This window comes from Leptinotarsa decemlineata, unplaced genomic scaffold (assembly GCF_025532065.1).
Source record: "Leptinotarsa decemlineata unplaced genomic scaffold, Ldec_3_MD MMD2_tig00026294_RagTag_RagTag, whole genome shotgun sequence".
Taxonomy (NCBI): Eukaryota; Metazoa; Arthropoda; class Insecta; order Coleoptera; family Chrysomelidae; genus Leptinotarsa; species Leptinotarsa decemlineata.
The window spans coordinates 13,475,382-13,498,077 of record NW_027412674.1 but is presented as its reverse complement, the minus strand read 5'-3'; the positions used below and the strand labels follow the sequence as shown (position 1 = coordinate 13,498,077).

At 34.1% G+C, this 22,696-nt stretch overlaps 1 protein-coding gene across 1 annotated transcript in view; it reads right to left on the bottom strand.

Moving 5' to 3' along the window:
- Window positions 1-22,428, bottom strand: part of LOC111513741 (very long chain fatty acid elongase AAEL008004) — a 61,216-nt gene extending 38,788 nt beyond the window's left edge. Inside the window, exon 1 of the mRNA XM_074180465.1 lies at window positions 22,259-22,428. The gene's annotated coding sequence lies outside the window, so the exon portion shown is untranslated. The remainder of the gene's footprint in view (window positions 1-22,258) is intronic.
- Between the last annotated feature and the right edge of the window lie 268 nt (window positions 22,429-22,696).

Below are 22,696 nucleotides of genomic sequence, written 5' to 3'. Positions count from 1 at the left end.
CTGTAAGTTGCGCCATTCAGTCGGAGCGGAAGAAAGAAAGGACCTATCAAGTAATTATCAATTATTGACGCCCATACATTTACAGAAAATTTATACCGATAATGCCTTCCACTAACTGCGTGCGGATTTTCGAGAGCCCAAACATGGTTGTTATGAAAGTTTGTGATAGCATTTCGGGAGAAGTTTGCCTCGTCCGTAAAGAGTACATATCTTAAATATTGAGGATTTCCAGCCAATTTTCTCAAAAACCATTGACACATAGTAATGCGTTGGGGAAAGTATCGTGGCAAAAGAGCTTGTACCCTTTGAATATGGTATGGATAAAACTGTTGATCGTGGATAATTCTTCAAACTGTGGACAGCTTCAGCAATTACTCTTGTGCTTGTTTCTGGATTCTCCTCGAGAGCGTTCAAAACAGCTTCTTCCAATTCTGGGGTTCGGACTGCTCGTGGTCTTCCAATAATATCAGCTGCCCTCTTAAAGCTACCTGTTTCTCCACGACGGTGGAGACTAGCAAATATTAGGGCTGAAGGCAGTACTTGATTAGGAAATCGCTCCTGGTAAATACGTCTTGCTTCGCGCGCATTGCCATCCGCAAGGCCATAAACGAAATGCATATCGGCTAAATGAGCATTATTGTTTAAATAATCCATTTTTTCAAATAAGTGTTTTCTACTACTAGTAGAAAAAAAAGTTATGAATCTCTGAAAAAGACCTCAAAAACCTCCTATTACTAAGTTTTGTTTAATTAAGTTCAGTATTTCAAAAGTTATTTGAAAAAAACGAAAATAAGAATGAAACCTCAATATCCTGTATCTTGGAAACGAAGCGTTTCCGGAAATTTATTTATTTTGACAATTCATATTAGAATATTGTGAGGAATCACCTCCTGAAGTTTGTCAAAGTATTTTTGAATCACCCTGTATATCTGTTAGATGGGCTGAGAAGTTAACGCACAAATGACGCTACTAGTATTGAATCCATATGGTTTTTTTAAGTACAAAACACAAGCACTACTGAGAAATCCTTAAGATCTCTCAGAGCGGTGGCTGTGTGAAAGTAACGATTCACATTGGATTCAAATCGCTGGAGGTTGGATCCATTTGGAAAAACGTTCTCAGGAAGTTTATTCCACATAAACGCAGTTCTCCAGATGAAAGAGTTCTTAAACAGTGAAGTTCGAGTTGTATTGAGTTGAACCTCAAGACGATGAGCAGCCACAGTCCGTCGCGAATTTCTGATACGTACCGTTCTTGGTGGAATGTTTTATACTATCAAGCTTGCCAGTGATGTTCGCGTCTGTATTCAAGCCAATGGCTTTTTGGAACAATATTCCAAAAAAGGTCTTATCTGAGCTTCATAAAACATCGAAACTTGCTGAGGTGTGAACAGTTATCTGGTTCGGAACAGTGTTCAGAGCTTTTGAGAAGCCAGCCTTTGTAATTCCAAGGAGATGATTGTGCCAAGACATTTTAACTTCCAACAAACTTGGTACTTATACCCCAATTCAAAATTACTTCTAGATCCTCATTGAGATTATATGCAACCTACTGCTGCCGGTGAAGATATGCATCCGCAGACGAAGTCTTGGAATCCAAATGACGAAACAAGTGTGCTGTCGTCAGCGAAGCAATATCGACTGGTTAAACGAAAAGTATGCACCTTGCTTTTCTCCTTTTTTTGTAACTTAACGCAAAAATGCTCGGACAGGTCAATTTTGTTTTTGAGGGGGACACATTTTGGATGTATTTTTCTACCTGTGCCTTCAACCCCCTAGCAAGGGTGAGTAACAACCCTAAAATTTTAAATGGAAAGTGGGGTCGAGTGATATATCATTTGAAAGGGCACAAAATTCTCTTTCCAATGATACCTTATTTGTTGTATTTACTTGAATAGTTATAAAAAAAGCAAGAACATTTACTCGATATTTTTGGTGTCAATGAAAATGCGAAAAAAAACGGCATTTTTATCACTACTACATTCCTCTATTTCTCTCGTGCGTTTTTTGGTTCAAATAACAACAGCAGATGAGTATACAAAAAGAATTTAGGCAAACGTTCATTGATTCAGTTCGATTGCTTTTGAAATTATTTCAACTCTACTGTAAAAATGGTTCATTCCATTCCTGAATGAGTTGAAATTGTTAAACTTTATTATCAACATAATAGTTGTGCTAGACTTACTGCTCGCCTCTTTAATAACAGTCATCCCGGGAAAAATGTGAATGATTCGTACGTTGCCAAGTTAGTCCAAAAGTTTGTCGATACCTGATCTGTCTGTAATGTGAAACACCAGCCACGGAAACCGATCAGAAATGAAGCAGTGGAAGTCGCTGTTTTGGGACATGTTAAATTGGATCATACTCAAAGTACCCGTCAGCTTGCTGCAGCCTCAGGTGTCTCCCGTTCGTCCATATAACGGATATTAAAAGCCTATAAATTTCATCCGTACAAAATTAAATTAGTACAGGAACTCAATGAAGATGATCCTGATAGAAGGCTGCAATTTTGTGAACAACTGAGCCAGCTACTGATTGATGATCCGCACTTATCATTCAACACGTGCTTTTCCGATGAGAGTACATTTTTTTTGAATGGAGCTGTGAATAGGCATAATTGCCGTTACTGGGATGACAGTAACCCACACTTATTCCGAGAGGTCCATACACAGTACCCTCAAAAAATCAATGTCTGGTGTGGCATATTAGGTAGTCATACCGTAGGGCCACTTTTTATTCCTGGGAATTTAACTGTTGAGGTCTACCTGAACATGCTTGAAGATACAATTGATCCTCTCATAACAGAAATAATTGAAAATGACCAAAATCATAATGATGATCGGCTTCATTTTCAGCAAGATGGAGCACCTCCTCACTATGTTGCTCCGGTAAGAGAGTTTTCAGATGACCGGTTTCCTGGACGGTGGATTGGAAAAAGAGGCCCCATCGAATGGCCTGCCAGGCTACCTGATTTATCGCCTTTAGACTTTTTCCTTTGGGGACACTTGAATAATAAATATTTTGCTACGCAGCCCGAGTCCATAGAAAATCTTCGCCAACGAATTACAGCAGAGTGCAGAAGTATAACACCTAATATGCTACAGAATGTCAGGAATAGATTTGAATAAAATCTGTATTATTGCATGGAAGCAAATGGGTCACACTTTCAGCACTTGCTGAAGTAGGATTCTACTAAGTCAATCAAACATTTAAAAGTACTGGGTTGTATTTGTTTTTCTTCATAATACCTACATGTTTGAGTGAAATAAACAAATTAGGTATCAGTGAAAAGATAATTTTGTGCCCTTTCAAATGATATATCACTCGACCCCACTTTCCATTTAAAATTTTAGGGTTGTTACTCACGCTCGCTAGGGGGTTGAAGGCACAGGTAGAAAAATACATCTGAAATGTGTCCGTCTCAAAAGTAAAATTGATCTGTCCGAGCAATTTTGAGTTAAGTTACAAAAAAAAAGAAAAGCAAGGTGCATACTTTTCGTTGGACCACTCTGTATATTAGATTCTTGGTTTTTTCCAATGAGTCGTTGATATACAATAAAAAGAGTGTTGGAGACAATATTGATCTCTGGGGAACACCAGCGTTGATGGTTGCAGGAAACGCTCTTTCAGAAAGCTAAAGAGCCTTACACAAAAATGTTTCGACAAGCCATTGCACGGAAGTTTGGCCAGCAAACTTCCATGCCACACACGGTCCAAGGCCTTTGAAATACCAAGCGCAACAGCTATTGACTCAATTTTGACTAACTTGAAAAGAAAAAAACCATCAGCAGCAATTATTACATAGCGTTATTGGAGTGTTGGAAGGACTAAATCGCGGAAAAACTGCCCCATGTGAAGAAAAAGGAAGTCTATTTCATCAAAATGATGCATCGTGTCTTCAATCCATGAAAACGATGGCAAAATTACATGAATTTTGTTTCGAATTTCTTCTGCATCCACCGTATTCAACAGATATGGCCTGCAGCGAGTTTTTACTGTTCTCACGCCTCTGGGAAATGCTTGATGGAAAAAAATTTAGCGCCATTTAAGAAGTAATCATCGAAACTAGAGCTTATTTTGAGGCTGAAGACAAACCGTACTATAAAAATGGTATTAAAAAAGTTATTTACCGTTATTATCATCAAATCACCCTACAAGGAAACTATATTGTATAACAAAATCAAATTTCATCAATATTTTTTTTATGTTAGCCTACAAAATTTACAGTCCAACTGTGAAATTATTGAAAATAGTGAACTTTTCACTTCTATGCTTTTTTTATTCAGATGTTTCTAAAATTCAAAGTCTACATGCGTCAAATCGACTCGTTTCAGAACTTTGTTGGATTAGAGTGTCATTGATATGATTGTGGTAATTTTTTATAATGAAGGACATAGTGTCCCAAACCCCACTTATTAATCTCATCAACCGAAAACTTTCAGAAATCACCCACTGCTAAATTTTCCCAAGGTTTGCCTGGGTACATTCAATAACATCATTCAGGAATATATTAACAACAATATTTTCCTAATCAGACAAAAATGCTGTCTCCCGACGCACGTTTCTCTAACCAAGTTAGCATAATCAGGAGATGATTTTATTTAGGTACTTACTTACTTTCCTTCAAACGTTAAATCATTCAGTATCTTACCAATGCTCGAGTTTCCAGAAAGACATATAATTTTATTCTGAATTGATCTGTAGGTCCATATACATTTTTGACACTATCAATTTCAAATTAATATAGTTGACAAAGTACTCTTTTGTTAACTCATTCTCATACAAGGTTTTCAATAACTTTCAATACTCTTTTGTTTAATAACAATCTCAACGATATCAAGTTTGAGTCATTTCAACAGTCTTCATTGAACACATCATCTATACAGCTTTATGTATTCAAAAAGACACATGATCTTCTTGAATACATAAAGCTGTATACAAAATTCAGGGTTGTATTTGGAAAAATCAAGAACAAATTGTTTCCGAGTTTAAATTCTCCCAGTTTTTCAAAAAACAATAATTGTGTCTAAATCATTATTTTATGGTGAAAACAGTACACCTTTGAACGTCTTTATAACCATATACACACTTTTCTAATTTGTTTCCTGTGAAAATAAGAACGTTTGAGTACACCAACTTTTGACTTTTTTGTATAAATCCCATTCAATACTATATTTTTGAAGTATTTTTGAATGCGAAAAGCACAGTATCTCATTCTATTTTAAAAAGCTAACTTCAATACGTCATATTTCTACTGGCTATATTGCAAATATTTTCAAAATGTGAAATTTGTATACAAAAGATTTTTTACATCTCCACTCCTTCAAGTCAAATTTCCAAAGGGAGCGTAACACACACATGAGAAATATATAAATAGAATGATTTTGAATGAAAAGGTTTTCAAATATCTTTGGTAAAGTGGCGAAAATCAAGAAATCATTTTGGATAATCCTCAGTAAGACTGCACAAGATATATTCAGATCTTTCACGTTCACTACAAGTTTGTTAAGAACACAAATAGCAAGGCACGTATGTATATCTTCAAACATATCAATTTTCAAAACGTTGCATAATGTCGATTTTTCTGGAAAGTTCTCACATGTAGATATTTCGTTTCGAAATTTTATTGAAAACAAATGACCCACCCCTGGTGAATTTGATTATTGAAATAGTATCAAATACGATCTGTTGAAAAAATTTGTTTTTCCGTGAACCAGTTGTTGCCCCTCTACAAACGACAACTCTTAAAAGTCGAAACTTATGCGAGCTAAGGACTAACGAGGTCTTGCCCTTTAACGTGTGATTCCTAACACACCTGATAGATAAATACATAGTTCGTTACAACAATACTTAGCAATTATGAGTACTTGAACTTTCCTGTGACATTATGCACGCGTCTTCATTCATACCTTCTCAGTATGTATACTTTTTCCTCTTACTCAAACACATCGTATGTTTACTGTTTTGGTAATACCATTGCTAAACTGAAGATATTGAAATAGTACATAATAATGATCAATTCCGCATAATAGCGTCCGCATAATAGCGTCTTGTACCAAATTTCTATTTACTTTTTTATTAGCATCAATGATGGATTATGGAGAGCTCTCTTGGGCTTGTCTGGTTTTGGATTAACTCTTTGTTTGAAATACAAACGGAACAGAAATTATGTTTTTCTTATAATTCAGTAGTCATATAAAAGTATTTGTTTCCAAAGTAATTTTCTTTCGTGTAATACAATGTTTATATGAAAGTAGCTGTTTCGGTAGGGTTTTTTCTTCCAGTTTGTGTCTGAAAGTTACTTCTTTGTATGATCTACACATCTCAATATAAAGTTAATTTTTTAAATTAATTGCTTTCTTCCTTTCTTTGGAATATTTCTGCATTTTCTGTATTAAGATGGAGAAGTAGAATGCCAAAAACTTTCTTTCCCAGACCTTGAAACATTTTATTGAAATAATCCGTCCCGAATTGTCTTAGCCATTTTGTGAACGCCAGCTCATTTTGTAAATAGTTTGAAGTTGTAAATTTTGAATGAATCCTAACCCGGGATTTCCTATAATGTAACACATTGTCATCAATTAGTGAATTGGTAATAGCCGAAAACTGGTAAATCCATTAGCAGTATATGACTGATATTTTTCAGTGCGTCAAGAATAATGACCCATGTTTCTTGAATATTCAAAGCAAGTTGTAGAGGCATTGTTGAACTGAAGAGTGCAGTTTGGCTCAACATAGATAAAATATTTTTGTCCCTATCAAATCTTACAACTCTGTTACAACCCTGTTACAAAGATTGAGAACATATCATATAAGGAACAACAAAAATGTTTTTTTTTCCATTTAATATTGTCACAAACTGTTTAGAGATTCCCAGATATTCAATATTTGGCAGTTGCTCACTTATTGCAAACTGAATATATTTAGAAAATTTGTAGAATTCCAATGAAATAGGTGTGTCGTCATAAATATAAATATCGTGATATGAATAATCCTTCGTGACAAACGATTAATCTCCAATAAATCATTTATAACTTCCATCTTCGGGTTTTAGAAAAAACAATATTTTCAAGTTCTGTTTAATATATTTTTGTTGAGATATTTGGTGGAATTGGCCGATACTTGATTGAAATCCATAACGTATTCAAGAAACCCTGAATTGTCAGATCTCCACTGAACACGCAATACGTGTTTCGCTATATAATAGCTTCTTGAGGCATATCTTTACATGTAAAGACATGCCTGAAGAAAAAATAAAGTGACTATTCAAATTTCGCGGGCTACGTACACTCGATTAGCAATTTTTTTTATTTAATCATGGTTGCTATTCAGCAAGTTTAGTTTGTTGGTGAAAGGCATAAAAGTTGAAAGTGTTTTGCGTGTTCTCCGATTTTCTACTATCGACAAAACTGGATAGAAGAATTTGCATCGAATTTTGTGTAAAAAATTAAAATGGTGGCTCTAAAACACCTGCCATGTTTATAGTGGCATACGATGATTGTACTCTGCGACAGAAAAAGTTTAACAAGTGGTACACAGAAGGACGTGAAGATGTGAATGACGACGCTCGCCCTGTACGCCCCAGCACATCAACAACCGATGAAAATGTCGCAAAAGTGGAGGAAATTGTTACAGAGAATTACTATCACAGAAGTTGCTGCCATTTTCATGTATAAAATAGTAGAACACAGTATGCACTTAAAGATAAAAAATCACATATGCTCAAAACATTCCCATTTTTGGGAAAGAAAGTTTTTGGCTTTCTAGTACTCCATCTTGATACCAAAAAAAAAGGGATGAGGGAATCTTCCAAAGAAAGGAAGGAAGTAATCAATTTGAAAATAAGTAACTCTATACATGGATTTGTGAATCATGCAAAGAAGTAACTCTCAGACACAAACTGAAAGAAAGTCCTCCTGAAACAGCTCCTTTCATATAAACTTGAATTACACGAAAGAACAAAAATTCTTTCGAAACAAATACTTTTATATGAACACTGAATTATACAGCAGATACTTTTCTTTCACAGAGAAACTAGGATCCAGATTTAAAATAATAAACAAACGTCAAGCATTTATGGAAAGCAGATGAATAGTGGATTTGCGTAACAAATACTCAGAATAAATATCTGAATGTAGACAAGAACAATGGCAAATTTTCTATTTGGACGAAACTTGGTATGACACTCACGACACAGTTACGAAAGAGTGGACTGATGGTTCGAGAATGTGTACGCCTAACATGCCTGCAAACAAAGGATCCCGACTAATCATTGTACTTCGAGGAGGAAGTAAAGGATGGGTTCCGAACTCTTTGAAATTATGTGGAAAAAAACTTGAGGACTGCGTTATTGACTATCATAAGAACATGAAAGCTAATATGTTTCAGTAATGGTTTGAATACACATTTGTCCCAAATCTCGATGCGAATAGTGTAATAGTTCTTGATAACGCTTCGTTATCAGATTTTCAAAGTACCGAATAAAAATTCGAGAAAAGATGAAATACAAAGTTTTTTAATGGATAAAAATCTGTATTTTGAAGATAACTGAAAGTATTGCTGAAAATTATGGACACATATACATACATATATATATATATATATATATATATATATATATATATATATATATATATATATATATATATATATATATTTTGAGTATTTCAATATTAAATTCTACAAAAAAGATTTGAAGCTTTATATCTTCTAATAATTATCTGCGAGCGCTTTCGACAGTTGGTAGTATTGTCATCTTCTGGCACTCCTCAAACTGAACTGGTCATCCTGTTGTCTGTCTCTTCATACGGTCAGAGCGTCTTAACTCAGGTATTTCAGGTACTTTAGGTACCTAGTGGAAAAACCAAAAAAACATCCACTAGATCGACAGAAGACTCTCCACACGACAGACAATCTGTGACACTACCTTATGTCAAAGGTGTGACCGACAGAATCGGGAGAATACTAAGACGTAAAAACATCCGGACAACCTACAAACCGCACAAAACGATATCCAGTTGGCTGCCCAGACCGAAAGAGAGAATTTCCCTAGAAAACCAAGGAGTATATAGCATCACATGCGAGGACTGTGGTCAACAATATATCGGTCAGACCAATAGACGTATATCTGCCAGAACCCAGGAGCACAAAAACTCGATAAGAACAAAACAAACCTCCTCTGCCCTCTTTCAACACCATCTACAAACAGGTCACAAGATTAATTTTGAGTCCACAAAACAGATAGCACAGGTGCAAAACCCAAGAATTCGACAAATCAGGGAAGCTATCGAAATCGAAAAGCAAGGCCTCACCAACAAAAGGGATGACTCACTAAACATCCCAAGGATTTGGAAAACAATAATTAAAAACAACAGCTAAAGACAACCAAAAATTGATAATGAACCATCGCAGGTAGGAGAACCGCCAGAAGCCATTAACAACCCTCAGGTAGAAAAACAGGTAGGAGAACCGCCAAAAGCCATCAACAACCCTCAGGTGGAAAAACAGGTAACAAATCCATACAACTTACGCAAGCGAAGCCATATAAAAACACCACAAGAAGAACCTAACATCAGTTACATATATATATATATATATATATATATATATATATATATATATATATATATATATATATATATATATATATATATATATATATGTATATATATATATATATATATATATATATAAATATATATATATATATATATATATATATAATATATATATATATATATATATATATATATATATATATATATATATATATAAATATAAATATATATATATATATATATATATATATATATATATATATATATATATATATATATATATATATATATATATATATATATATATATATATATATAAACAGCGGCCGGCAGTGATCCCTGCATTACTCTTATAGCCCGCTTTTGAATAATTAAGACTTTTTGGAGAACTACCCCATAAAATGATACCGTGATTCAAATGGGATTGTATGAGACCATGAAAGGTATTCAATAAGGTTTCTATGTTTGCAAACTTTTTGAGTTGATGCAGAACATACGTGTATTTGGATATTTTTTTGCAGAGTGAGCGAACCAGTTGAGATTATCGTCCAAGGTTATTCTTAGCAGTGCCATATCGGTTGGTTCATGTCAAGCAAGTTTTTTTCGAAAATTTTGGTCATGAAGCGTGTGGTGGCGATGTTCGTTCCAAAGTTCGCCGAATTTTGGCTAAAAAACCGTTGCAAAAACATCGCTCAGGAATTGTTGAATGATGTCAACGGCGATCCAGAATTGCTTGAAAGGGTCATGACTGGTGACAAATCATGGGTATAGGGTTATGACATTGAAACCAAAGTTTAATCGTCCACAGGACAGAGCTCAGGAGAGCTAAGAACGAAAAATTACGCCAAGTTCGATTAAAAATTAGGGTTTTGCTCGTTGTTCTCTTCGATCACCGTGGCCTAATGGATCAGAAGTTCTTGCCAGTTGGCCAGCCACCGTATTCACCAGATTTATTCCCCTGCGACTGTTTCCAAAATTGAAGAGATCCATGGAAGGACGGCGTCATGCGTCGATTGAGGAGATAAAAACCGTATGGCTCAGTGAGCTTAAGGACATACCAAAAAGTGAATGTCGAGGATTGGAAATAACGCTGGAACAACTGTATTATATCTAAATGAGACTACTTTGGAGGTATCAACATAGAAATTGATGAATAGATGAGTAATTTTTGAGAAAACTTAAAATTCACCTCATTTTTTCAACAGACTCAGTGTGTCTCTGTTGCATCTCAGTGAACAACCAATATATCCCCCAAGAGAATACTTCGTTGAACTAGAAACGGATTTTCTTCCGTTTCAATTCAATTTGATGAAAATTGAGCCGATATTTTGGTATCATAAATCTTTAGCAATCATCCCAAAAAAAACCTCTCACATAATTTTTGTGGATATACAAATACCTCCAACATATCGATGAGACCGTTTTTGCTGTTTTCATACCCGTTTTTCCATAACTTTTTTTCTATTTTTAGCAAGGGGGAACATTGGATGTTTTTTCCACTTTCTCATATAAATTAATACTTTTGATTTATACACGAAGGAAATTCATTCAAAGAAACAACTCTTTGATACCAGATAATATTTCCATGTTTTTTTAGTGGAATCATTTTCAATGTCTCGGACACACCTAATCAATGTTTACCTCGAGAAATTACTGTATTATGTATATTGATCCTAATAATTTGCGATCTTGAGAAGTTGATCGTTGGTAACTGGTATGAATATATTTATGTGGCATATAGACATCACCTTGATAATATTTTATTATTAGCAGAACGGTTGGACTGAGGTTAGAATATCGAAGAACAGAGAAAAATACGACATTGTTAAGTTAATACGAATACAAGTAACGTTGTATAATTCAACAAATATTTCATTTATGTGAAGATATCTCCAAGAAGTTCCATAAACTTTCTGAGAACTAGTTGTTTTGTAGCACTACAAAATCTTGAAGAATTCGTTTACTTATCATTCCGTGAAATTTTCAGTGGCTAATCTAGGAGAGGCGTTGAGTGATATCACTTGTGGGAACTATTCATGATTTAGACCTTTGAAATATATTTTAAATTTCTGATTTCTGTTTTGTTTTGTATCTGACTATGATCGAATAATAACTCCAACATTTGAACAGTTCCTGATTTTATTACAATTGATACTTGTAGAATAATCTGTCTATACAGGATGTCCCTGGACTTCCTCTTTTCCTCTCGGGAATGTATGATGGGGTCAAAATATCACCAGTACTTCATATAACTTTTTTCCTAAAAGTCTTCGTAACCAAGTTACGGGCCCTCGAAGTTACAAAATGAAAAATGTTTTTCTTTGATAACTTTTCAAGTGAATATTCAAAATCATCCAAATTTTGGTAATTGACTAAACAAATGAATTCCGTCGATGAGCTTTCATGCAGGAGTCAGTTGTTTTGCTACAAAGTCAGGAACGGACTACCCCCGATGGTCCACACCCCAAAACTTTGAAATGACAGATATTTTTCAATATTTTTCAACAAAATAAGGTTACTTGGACAATTTTATGAATAAAAGTACTCGTGTGGAAAGTCGATCGGAGCAACGAGTCTTGATAAAAATGTAGTTCTACTCGACGACATCAAACCCGCTCGTCCACCATTATTTGAAATGAATAATTATCAAAGCAGAAATAATAATGATAACGTTAATTCAACAACATTTATAACAGGAATAATACAAAGTATGCTAAAATGAAGTCGTAAACAAAAAGTACAGTACCTATATGGAAGTTTAAGTCACAATTGTGATAGCAGAGATTTTTTTAAAAGAAATATCAAGTTCTGTAGATTCGTGGTGTTTTTAAACTAACAAGCTACTCTACTATGAAATATCGAATTCATTCCATATTTTGTATGTACATAATACGTGTGGAATAATCACGTTTCGTGTTGATCAGTTATCTGAATCTCATGAAACTCAACATTCGAATGTTTCAAATTCTTCTTCACAGCTAAACTGTTGAGGAGTTTCACTGATAATTATAATTTTATGAGAGAAATTCTTCAACACGAATCTAAATTTAGCTGAAAAAACGCACATCGGAAAAAATATTTACTATACTAATAAAAAGCAAACGAATGAACTACAAAAACGGCTGCACATGATCAGGTGAAAAATATCCAGGGAATAATATTTCTTTCACAGAGGTTGACAAAAAAACCTTTTAGAAAGTTTTGATATAAAATGAGAAACTGGAATGCGATTTTGTTTTGTTGAGTGGTGCGTTGTCATATGACTATCAATGTGTTGTCAATATTCTATAGGATATTTTGAATTTTTTTGATATGGCCGAACAGTTTACATTCAATGAATATGCAGATATGCATGTATTTTATGGACGAGCATTTTGTAATGCTGCAGAAGCTCGTCGTCTGTATTCCGAGCATTTTCCCAATCGAACAGTACCGTCAAGAGAAACATTCGAGCGTGTCGATCGCAGCTTGAGGGAGACAGGTATGTAATAATTGATAATTAATTTGAGCACGTTGTTTTATTTCGATATTATTGTAGGTACAGTTTTGCCAAAACGAGGTGGTGAGGGCGCTCCTAGGACTGTACGTACCGTTGTATTGGAGGAAAATATTTTGGAAGCCGTCGCTGATGATCCTTCAATGAGCATCAGAAATCTATCAGAACAGTTCCATACATGCAAGTCCACTATTCATAGAATAATTAGGTAACAACTGCTCCACCCATTTCACATCCAGAAGGTACATGACATGACACCTCAAGATTTTCCAGCACGACTGGAACATGCCAATTGGTTCATGGATAGGCAAAGAGAGGATATGACTTTTATTAATCGAGTTTTATTCACTGATGAAGCAGGTTTCAGTAGAGATGGAGTTATCAACTCTCATAATCTCTATATATGGGCCGAAAAAAATCCCCATGGGATATTGCAAACCAAACACCAACGGAAATTCAACGTGAATGTTTGGGCTGGTATCATAGGAAACCATCTTATAGGACCATTCGTTCTACAGGACCGATTGAATGGAGAACGTTATTTGGAGTTCATTCAGAACGATTTGAATGGACTTTTGGAACATGTTCCATTGCAAACCCGAAGAGATATGTGGTTTATGCATGATGGCGCTCCTCCTCATTTTAGTTTGATTGTGCGTGACCATCTGAACCATATTTTCCACAATAGATGGATTGGTAGAGGTGGGCCATATTCATGGCCATCGCGGTCTCCGGATTTAAATCCATTGGATTTCTTTCTGTGGGGGCATCTAAAAAGCCTTGTTTACGCTACACCCATTCACACAAGAGATGCATTGTTGAATAGAATAACATTACATTGTGAAGCCATACGAAACGACCCTGGAATGCTATTTCAAGTACAGAGAGGGTGTCTTCGCAGACTAAGAAAATGTATAGAGAGAGAAGGTGGTCATATCGAGCAGTTTCTGTAGCGGATTTTTCATTTCTGTTTGCTCTTGAGGCTCTTGAGTTTCGTTAGTTAAACGTGTTTGCATTATAAAAATTCGTTATGAACATTTTACCTATCATTTCCAATTTCCTTAAAAACTAATATTTTCGAATAATGGTAGACATCTCAGGATAAATGTTGTTGAATTAACGTTGTCATTATTATTTCTGCTTTGATAATTATTCATTTCAAATAATGGTGGACGAGCGGGTTTGATGTCGTCGAGTGAAACTACATTTTTATCAAGACTCGTTGCTCCGATCGACTTTCCACACGAGTACTTTTATTCATAAAATTGTCCAAGTAACCTTAATTTGTTGAAAAATATTGAAAAATATCTGTCATTTCAAAGTTTTGGGGTGTGGACCATCGGGGGTAGTCCGTTCCTGACTTTGTAGCAAAACAACTGACTCCTGCATGAAAGCTCATCGAAGGAATTCATTTGTTTAGTCAATTACCAAAATTTGGATGATTTTGAATATTCACTTGAAAAGTTATCAAAGAAAAACATTTTTCATTTTGTAACTTCGAGGGCCCGTTACTTGGTAACGAAGGATTTTAGGAAAAAAAGTTATATGAAGTACTGGTGATATTTTGACCCCATCTATACATTCCCGAGAGGAAAAGAGGAAGTCCAGGGACACCCTGTATATTGAATCCATTGATTTTTTTCCAAATTATAGGTTTGTGCTTCTTCTCAACTTATTACTTTATGATGTAGTTGAGTGATTTTTGGACAATTTCACGGTTCAATTTTACGAATTCAAATTGAACCAAAGCGCTACCAACACAGTCCGAAAAAATAACCAGGCATTTGGCAAAGATACTTTTAATGAACGTTTGGGAATCTGGTGGAGACTGACCCATCACAAACGGTGCTTGGGATGGCGAAAGAACTGGGTGTCAGGTCTCATGAGGTTTTTGATGGTTTAAATCGTATTGGAAAGATCAAAAGTTCGGAAAGTGGGTGCCCTATCATTTGTGCGATGGACAGAAATTGTCACGTTACGAATTCTATTAGAATTTTCTCAGAACCACAATGATGGAATTAATCGACTTGTGTTGAGTTATCAAAATTGCATGCATTTGAATGGCGCTTATTTCAACTTAATTGAATGAGGATTTAGTGAAATATCACAGTTTAATTTAGACTCATGAAAAACGAATAAAACTTTTGAAATAAATAAGCTCAATGATTGACTTTCCCGTTTACTTTGGATTTGGGAAATAGCTAAACAAGGAGTTGCTTTAGATTTTCAAGTCATGATTATTGTGCAATATTTCTGACTATAAAAATGACCGATTGTGTCAGCTATTGAAATTGGCCACGTGGAGCACCCATGGAACAGTGGGATAGTGAAATGAGTGAATGAAATATACTGTCAAAGCAATTTTCCGTTTGTTTTTGCAGTGGTCTGCAGGTTTTTATACCTGACGTTTCGTCTATTACTGCGTTGGAAACAAAAGGAACAGCAAGTCAAGCACCAACTCAAGCCTCAGACCGTTACCTCATCGCCTTTGGTAATGCCTACCGCAGTAGTGGACGAAATGCCGGATATAAAAACCTGCAGGCCACGGTCGAAAAACCCGATAATATGCTTTGGCACAGTTATTTCCGGCTGTGAAAGTCTACATTCTTTGAAGTAAAATATTGTTCATTAACAGACAATGCTCATTAAATTGGCATTAGCCTTTTTAATAGCCCTGAACAGTAGATACGATATGCTCGAAAGTAATTATTGTTTTACGTAGAAATTATTTGCGATAGTAACATTTCCCCATTTTGTCGCTGCAATAAAAATGTTTATATTAAAAGTGGCAAATAATTTGTTGAATAATTTCAAAATAAACTCTTCACAAAGATGTGTAGATCATGCAAAGAAATAACTTTCAGACGAGAACTGAAAAAAACCCTCTTGAAACGACCATTTCCATATGAACATTGAAACATAACCAAGGAAAAAGTATTTTCGAAAGAACTACTTTCATATGAAATAGAAAATGAATATTCCGCCAAATTTACTACACCATGGGTTTTGGTAAAAGCCTGCTGGAAACAACCATTCTCCCCGATAATACCACGCTGAATATTGAATTATATCCGACAGACTTTGATGCAAGATAACCCGCAAAGGTTAATCTCGCAGATTCAATTTTTTTTCAATTTCAAATTCATTAACAAATGTACAATATCGAATGATTCTCTATAAATATTGAAAAATGGTTAAAACATCCATAATATTTTGACACAGTCTCTGCTAAGTATAAACAATTATTGTTTGACTGGGTTAGTTGAGAAATGAAGATTATGTTAACTATTAAAATCTATCTGAAAAAAACCGTTTGAAATCTATTTTTCCGTTAACCAGCTGTAGCACCCCTACGAACGACAACCCTCAGAAGTTGAAACTTGTGCGAGCTAAGGATTAACGAGGTGTCACCTTTCAACATGTGATTCCTAACACGTTCTTAATAGATATTGTTCATGAAAGAATAAATTGAAATGAAAAAATATACCAACAATAGTATTTCATCATGAATGAGGGTAAAATAAATTATCTGTTGAACTGAATTATTTCAGTATGAGCACATTTTCATTTTTTCATCACTATCGCATATCCAATTGTGTAATGTTTTATTAAATGCTGTCTGGTGGAATTATATTGTAAATTTTACAACCAATACATATACAGCGTTGTTGCAATAAATATGGACTACACTTAGCAATTTGAGAGCATTTATTGGTCTTTGATCTTGTATAATACTGATGTTCTATTATGTCAATATTTTCAAAATGTTTTTTTATAAAGATGGTACTGATTTTGTAAAATGTTTGTCTGAGATTTAAAATGAAATATTTTCTGAATGGAACTTTTGATGGAAATCTGAAAGGTTTTTTTAAAAATTATTTTTATTACATATTTATGAAAAAACTTGAGATTTTAATGAATTTTCATATGCACCACCCCAGGCTATGATTCCGTAGGTCATAATATTGGAAAATAATGCATTATAAAACATCAATAGTGTTTACACTATTGATGTACACCTAAAAAGACATTTTCTTAATTTTTTTTTCAATTCATGTGAATGTTTTTTCCACTTCAAACAACAATTTACATAAATTCCTGAAAATTTTATTTCTGGGGTTCTGCTTGATTTAGGAGTGCAATTGCATTTTTGGAAATGTTTCTGTAAACATTTCGACCTACGAATTTTTATTTCATCAAATTGTGGTAGATATTTTTAACTACATGAAAATGTAGTGAATTCAGTTTTCGTGATATTAGGTGTGAGTAAGTCATAACTCAAGTTATGTTTCAAAGTTGACATGTCAACTTCAGCCTTCGATGTGGTCTAATCCCAGTTATCACCATCCATTACAGATACAGTGTCATCTGCATAAGAATATATAGTAAATCATTGATGTAAATCAGAAAAAGGATAGGACCTAAAACCGTGACTTGAGAAACACCACACTTTGTTATTTGTTGGTTACTCTTATATTCATTTTACGATCTGTTTTCTGTTTCTTGAGTAACTTCGGAAAAGTTCAAGGCAAACACCTCTTATTCCGTATTGTGTTAGTTTCTCCTGGAGTTCAGAGTGAGATACAGTATCAAAAGCATTCTTTATATCGAAAATTATCCAATAATTTTTTGTTGACGATATATTGAATCTATTGGAGCCTCTGGAGCCTCTAGATTTTGTTTCATGAGAGAGAGGACATTGGCAGATCAAGATCTTCAGACGATGTGGTACTGCAGGTTTTTCCGGGTTTTCCTGCAGCTGAAAAAGCGAATGCGCCACTGGAATCAATGAAGTCGCATCAGGGCGCCAATTAGTATTTGTTATTGTTTTTATTTTTATCGTTGTTTTTTGTTAGTATTCAGACCATTATATATATTTCGAGTCACACTGAAAATTGCATCTTCTGTTTGTCGTTCATCGAGCAGCAGGCCCATGTTGAAGTTATTAGAGTAGATCAGCTGCATACCGATTCCGAAATGTTACCTCTGATCAGTGCAGGAAAAATCCAACCCAAACAGCAAAGTGCCTGATACTTGATTGATTTCAACGAGACTCAACCGCATATATGAAACCTTTGTCTGAGAAAAAAATTGTTAAGTACCTAGTAACAGCTCATACTAAAAAAGACTCATCCTGAACTTTCTGATATATACAACATGGAAAAGAAAATACATGAGGAATTAGTCTCATCGGTTGGAGAACAATCAAAAGAGAATTATTGACCTATCGAACGAAACTTAACCGGAAAACTGGTCTTCTGATCTTATATAATGATAAGCTTCATGATGGCCCATCACTAATAGCCGATCTATTCAACGAATATATCATTGACGTTCCCAAATCTCTTATTCGGAATATTGGCTCTAACCATACGGATCACAATACCTATACGTAGATTATTGATTCTTCATGAAATTCATTATTTTTTGGAAACTATGAAGAGAATTATGTATTCGAATTGCAAGTCTAAACTGAAAAACAAAAACTGATCAGGGTCTGACGAAGTGCCGATGCATTTGGTAAAGAAAAGTTTACCGGTGTTATTAAAGTCCCTGACATCCCTTGTTAATCTATCCTTCTCAACAGGGGTCTTCCCAGATCTCTTGAAAATCGGGAAAATTATGTCAATTAACACAAAACCCTGTCATCAATTTTTATCGACCTGTTTTTGGGTAATTGTTACCTTCCACAATCTGAAAAAATATAAAAATTATAATGGAGAACTTTATACAAGTGTAGAAGGGCAAACTTTTTAGTTTACCCCGATAAGTTACTGCGTAAAAATCAAAGTATTTTTCACAAAGAAAAATCTTCTATTTATCAGTAACGTCGTATTTCACAATTTTGCTTATCAAAAAAATTATTAAGAAATTATACTTATCTTTTACGTTTCGGAGGCTAATATCTGCCTCCGTCTTCAGACATGGATAAAAATTCGAATATATACGCAGTTATTCCTTTTTTAGAGAGCTTATTTCTTTACTTTTTCGACAGATGTCAAAGAAGTTTTGAAATATGAAATTATGTCAATGTTGTTGATTGACAACTGAAATATTCGATGTAATACAAGGTACTCTCCGATATCAGTTTGTTGCCATTTCGCCACTATCCAAAGTTTTCTTCAAGATGGGTAGCCAAGTACGGTCTATTTCTAAGGAGCTATTCGAGATACAATTCTCTCCAGACATGAGAATATACGCTGATTCTTTCAGCTTACGTCTCTTAGAATGAGGCTCATTGGTAATCTTTCTTGTCCTATTCCATTCCACCCGATGTTCACCGTCTGATTTCAAAATGTGTTCTGATAATTTTGATTCTGTCAATTGTCTATTTTTTATAAAATCTTGATGTTCATTCTCACGCACTTTCAATGGTCTTGAGGTTTCACCAATGTAACTTTTACCACAAGAACAAGGTATTTTATGAATACAATTTTTTGTTTTTTCTTCAGTGTCGTTGGGTTTTGTATGTGTGAGTATAGATTTCAGTGTATTTTTTGTTTTGAAAGTAGTTCTAACATCATATCTATTTCCAATTCGTCTATTTTTTTCAGATAGTCTTGAAATGTAAGGTATAACGTTAGTTGTAAAAGGTGTCGTTGGATGTTGAGTCGGTAATTGTTGAGTTGGATGTTATTGAATTTGTGAAGCTGTTTGTATGTTCGTTTGGTTTTTAATTGACTCTTTATTTTCTATTGAATTTATCGTTGAATTTATGAAAGAATCTGGATAAGCGTTATCTTTCAAAACAGATTTAATTAATGATATTTCTTTATTGAGATCTTCAGTTGAATTGCATATCATTTTAGTTCTTTTGTAAAGGCATTTAACACTCGCATGATGATTTGATGTATTGTATGTGTTTTCTTCCGATAAACATTTGTATCAAGTTGATCTGATGACTTCTCCAACATTACATCAAGGAAAGGGAGTCGACCATCTTGTTCAATCTCTATTGTGAATTTCATTGTCGGCTCCCGCTCGTTGATATAATTCAAAAAAGTATTCAGGTCATCGTTGTTTCTATTCCAAATAGCAAAAATATCGTCAACGTATCTCCACCAAACTTTGGGACCATTCTGATAATTTTCAACGAAAGATTCTTCAAAATACTCCATATATATGTTACTTAAGATGGGAGATAAAGGGGAACCCATAGCCATGCCAAATTCTTGTTGATAGAAATCATCTCTATATTGAAAATAGGTTTTGTCTATACATAATTTTAAAAATTCTAATATAGAATTAACATCCAACTTCGTTCGATGTTTTAAAGTTGAGTCATTTTCCAACCTGGATTTGACAATTTGAAGAGTTTTATCAACAGGAACATTCGTGAAAAGACTTTCAACATTAAAGCTTATCAGAACATCACCATCACTGAGTGTTATGTCTTTAAGTTCATCTATGAAATGGGTTGCATTTTTTAGGAAACTATTACTGTTTCCTGAAATTGGTTTCAAAATTTCCAATTCTTTATTTTTTTTTCAGCAAAATGAAGCAAGTACTTTTGTCGGCAGTCACTCTCGTATGTCTTGCAGCCATCTTAGATTCAGCCGAATCTAGGACGATTGTTAAAAGAGGAATAAATCCAATAGACTCAGAACAACTGGAGGTATGTTTTCAGTTCAAATTCATTTGAGTGTCTACTTACAATAAATCATAACTGAAATATAAAATGTCATCAACTTCTTGAAAATCATCGTCCAGTAACAATTTATTTTAGTTTCTTCAAAGTTCAAAGTCGATATGATGTGCATACCGACTTTTATCATGTATTGATAAAAATAATACAGCATCAGACAACTAACATGAATACAATTTAGTATAATGTCTCTATGTATCAATTCTCTGCCTATGCAGAGAAGTAGGGATGGAAATCCTAGGTTCATTGTGGATGAAAAATGTACACCTGTTCATACCGATACAGTTCAACCGATTTTGTAATATTTTTGTGATTTGTTATGAAGTGAATAATTTTCTTTATGCGATCGAACATGTCGCAAGTAGCAAGACCATCAAAAAACATACTACAAAGAAGTTTCTTTTACTCAGGTCCAAATAATGAATTACCAAAAACCCTGAAAAATATACATAACTTGAGAGTTTTCAAACGAAAAACCAAGTTATGGGTTCTCCGAATCCCCCGCCTTCAAATACATCAATATGTTGATGTAAAAAATATGTATTACTCATAATATTTATTCATTTTTTCTTTTTTTTTCTCAAGACGATTCACTCTGATACATAAGTTTGAATCAGACTTGGAAATGCATTATTTTTCTTGTGATCATGTGTTATTTTGGGTATATGTCTAAAAATGTATAGCTTATAGTTAAGTATCTCACGCTCAAGGTTTACCTTTTGTGAGTTATCTTAATTTATTTGCAACGCATTATTTACATACTAACTTTGTATAACTGTGTAACTTGTATGTGAATAAATTATTATTATTATTATCATTATTATTATACCATGCAGTGACGCCAGTATAGAGAAACACGTGTTGCGTTTATGTGAAATTATTCAGTAAAAGTCTTACAATAAAATGTTTCTTGAATAATATTTTCTCATCAGAGTTCATGAGTTGGTTCTGGATTTCAATTTGTTATATTTTGATCATTTCATCGGACTTAACTATTCAATTCTTCATAACTTGTGGAAAACCGTATCTATCTTTTCACGTTCAACAGATAAACGTAGATTTTTCAGGTGGTTTCTCTTAAAGAATCAACGGAAGTAACAAATTTCTATTTCTCAAAATTATTGAAGAGTGATATGGTCCATAGTTCCACAAATGACGGACACTGCCCAATGAATATAACACAAGATTTGGAAAACGAGTTTAGCATTCCGTTAAGATAATTTTTTAGGCAAGAAAATATATAACTGGTGTCTTCTAACTGAAAACTACCAGAAAATAAAATGAAAATTGATATTATCATGAAATGATAATATGATAATTGATATCTCTTTTCATTCAGATCCTATTCAACACTTTTCATTTTTTTATTGGTTTTCAAATATGGTGTGGGAATTTTTTCATATTTATCCAGCCACAGTTGTTATCATGTTCATAATATATACGTTTCTTGTTTTTATTTAAACTAGAATAAGTATTATTCAAATTTTCCAAAAATGATATTCCCAAAAATGTATTTCAATGGCGTGAAAAAGAGTTCACTCAAAAAAAAGTAAGTACTCACTTCTAAATAAAAATTATCCCTCCAAGCTCAGGAAACTAAACACGTAAATCCACTTTCAAGTTAATACCGCTAGTGAGATATTAGTCCATTGCCAACTATGATGTTCACTCAACTAGTATTACCGACATTAAACTTCATGTTGAAATATTAAGTTGAAAGGTAATCAGCCGAACATATGAGTTGGTGGTGGGACATCGAGGTAGGAGTTCAGAATCATTCACTAGATGGCATTCGGGTTATGTTTACAGGAAACCAGAGTTTTATTTGAGGAATATTCATCAACGGATAGAATGAATTCATTACTTGTGCAAATGAGTCTTCAACAATATTGAGTAAACAAATACTCGAAATTGCTGGGAATTTGACATTCAAATCAAATCAACAAATTTACCATAATTATTTTCAATAATAGTCGAGTCGGTGTGTCTGTCGTAATCA